Source organism: Sebastes fasciatus, chromosome 20 (assembly GCF_043250625.1).
Source record: "Sebastes fasciatus isolate fSebFas1 chromosome 20, fSebFas1.pri, whole genome shotgun sequence".
Classification (NCBI taxonomy): Eukaryota; Metazoa; Chordata; class Actinopteri; order Perciformes; family Sebastidae; genus Sebastes; species Sebastes fasciatus.
Window position 1 is genome coordinate 4,582,501 of NC_133814.1, and position 2,500 is coordinate 4,585,000.

The 2,500-nt window shown below is 48.6% G+C and overlaps 1 protein-coding gene and 5 non-coding genes across 6 annotated transcripts in view; all 6 read right to left on the reverse strand.

Annotated features, from left to right (window-relative positions):
* Positions 1–2,500, reverse strand: part of LOC141759060 (arf-GAP with dual PH domain-containing protein 1-like) — a 56,975-nt gene that overhangs the window by 7,641 nt on the left and 46,834 nt on the right. The gene's annotated exons all lie outside the window — the stretch shown is intronic.
* Positions 106–178, reverse strand: trnar-ccu (transfer RNA arginine (anticodon CCU)). The gene has a single exon. It is a non-coding gene; the product is annotated as a tRNA-Arg (tRNA).
* trnar-ccu (transfer RNA arginine (anticodon CCU)) lies at positions 619–691 on the reverse strand. Its single transcript has one exon. It is a non-coding gene; the product is annotated as a tRNA-Arg (tRNA).
* trnar-ccu (transfer RNA arginine (anticodon CCU)) lies at positions 1,132–1,204 on the reverse strand. Its single transcript has one exon. It is a non-coding gene; the product is annotated as a tRNA-Arg (tRNA).
* On the reverse strand, positions 1,864–1,936 carry trnar-ccu (transfer RNA arginine (anticodon CCU)). The gene has a single exon. It is a non-coding gene; the product is annotated as a tRNA-Arg (tRNA).
* Positions 2,377–2,449, reverse strand: trnar-ccu (transfer RNA arginine (anticodon CCU)). Its single transcript has one exon. It is a non-coding gene; the product is annotated as a tRNA-Arg (tRNA).

Consider the following 2,500-nt stretch of genomic DNA (forward strand, 5'->3'; position numbering starts at 1 on the left):
ACCACCCAACTGCCAGTAAAACACTGTTAGCAGAGGATGGTTTCGATCCATCGACCTCTGGGTTATGGGCCCAGCACGCTTCCGCTGCGCCACTCTGCTGTCAGTCACCCCAGATGGGACTCGAACCCACAATCCCTGGCTTAGGAGGCCAGTGCCTTATCCATTAGGCCACTGGGGATTTACATCACACCAGTTCACCAGGGCGCCACACGCTAAAGTCTAATGATGCAGTGAAGCGTCAACCAATCCTATCTTTTTGTTTCACCCTGTTCCATTCAATCTAAAAAAACGCTGTCAGACAGTAATAATACCACTTTTTGCGAGCGATACAACCACATTTTCATGCTGGTATATCACTGTTTCATCTCATTTCAAATGAAGTACTAACTCTGTGATATAGGTCCCAGGGTGAGGATCATTAACTCTTGTTGTATTAAGCTGTTGACCCTTTCAGAGTGACTACAAATGTGGCTTTACCCATGTCAATGCGTCAGTCAGAACGCAGTGGAAGAGACCACCCAACTGCCAGTAAAACACTGTTAGCAGAGGATGGTTTCGATCCATCGACCTCTGGGTTATGGGCCCAGCACGCTTCCGCTGCGCCACTCTGCTGTCAATCACCCCAGATGGGACTCGAACCCACAATCCCTGGCTTAGGAGGCCAGTGCCTTATCCATTAGGCCACTGGGGCTTTACATCACACCAGTTCACCAGGGCGCCACACGCTAAAGTCTAATGATGCAGTGAAGCGTCAACCAATCCTATCTTTTTGTTTCACCCTGTTCCATTCCATCTAAAAAAACGCTGTCAGACAGTAATAATACCACTTTTTGCGAGCGATACAACCACATTTTCATGCTGGTATATCACTGTTTCATCTCATTTCAAATGAAGTACTAACTCTGTGATATAGGTCCCAGGGTGAGGATCATTAACTCTTGTTGTATTAAGCTGTTGACCCTTTCAGAGTGACTACAAATGTGGCTTTACCCATGTCAATGCGTCAGTCAGAACGCAGTGGAAGAGACCACCCAACTGCCAGTAAAACACTGTTAGCAGAGGATGGTTTCGATCCATCGACCTCTGGGTTATGGGCCCAGCACGCTTCCGCTGCGCCACTCTGCTGTCAATCACCCCAGATGGGACTCGAACCCACAATCCCTGGCTTAGGAGGCCAGTGCCTTATCCATTAGGCCACTGGGGCTTGACATCCCTCAAGTTCACCAAGGCGTGACGCGCTAAAGTCCAATGACGTGGTGAAGAGTCAACCAATCATATGTTTTTGTGTGACCAGGTTCGGGTCCATCTAAAAAACAAAAAATGCCGTCAGTCAGTTTTCAGTGCTATTTAACGTCATAATACGTTAAGGAGCACTTGAGCCGCACTTCAACAGTGACTCGCCGACAATATCGCTGGCCACGCTTTGCCGTTTTGTTGCCCATAATGTGAACACAGCATTAAAGGATGGTTTCCTTACATCGCGCACTAGGTTATGGGTATGGGTATGCTTCCGCTGGCCCACGCTGCTGTCAATCACCCCAGATGGGACTCGGATCCACAATCCCTGGCTTAGGAGGCCAGTGCCTTATCCATTGGGCCACTGGGGCTATACGCACCACAAGTTCACCAGGGGCGGAACCGCATGAAGTCCAATGACGCAGTGACGCATCAACCATTCATATGATTTTGTTTCACTCCATCTGTACACATCTGTACACATACATGTGTACAAATGTTTTTCATTCAGAAAGCAGTGGAAGAGCCCGTGAGACATTAAAACACCATTAGCAGAGGATGGTTTCAATCCATCGACCTCTGGGTTATGGGCTCAGCACGCTTCCGCTGCGCCACTCTGCTGTCAATCACCCCAGATGGGACTCGAACCCACAATCCCTGGCTTAGGAGGCCAGTGCCTTATCCATTAGGCCACTGGGGCTTTACATCACACCAGTTCACCAGGGCGCCACACGCTAAAGTCTAATGATGCAGTGAAGCGTCAACCAATCCTATCTTTTTGTTTCACCCTGTTCCATTCCATCTAAAAAAACGCTGTCAGACAGTAATAATACCACTTTTTGCGAGCGATACAACCACATTTTCATGCTGGTATATCACTGTTTCATCTCATTTCAAATGAAGTACTAACTCTGTGATATAGGTCCCAGGGTGAGGATCATTAACTCTTGTTGTATTAAGCTGTTGACCCTTTCAGAGTGACTACAAATGTGGCTTTACCCATGTCAATGCGTCAGTCAGAACGCAGTGGAAGAGACCACCCAACTGCCAGTAAAACACTGTTAGCAGAGGATGGTTTCGATCCATCGACCTCTGGGTTATGGGCCCAGCACGCTTCCGCTGCGCCACTCTGCTGTCAATCACCCCAGATGGGACTCGAACCCACAATCCCTGGCTTAGGAGGCCAGTGCCTTATCCATTAGGCCACTGGGGCTTGACATCCCTCAAGTTCACCAAGGCGTGACACACTAAAGTCCAATGACGT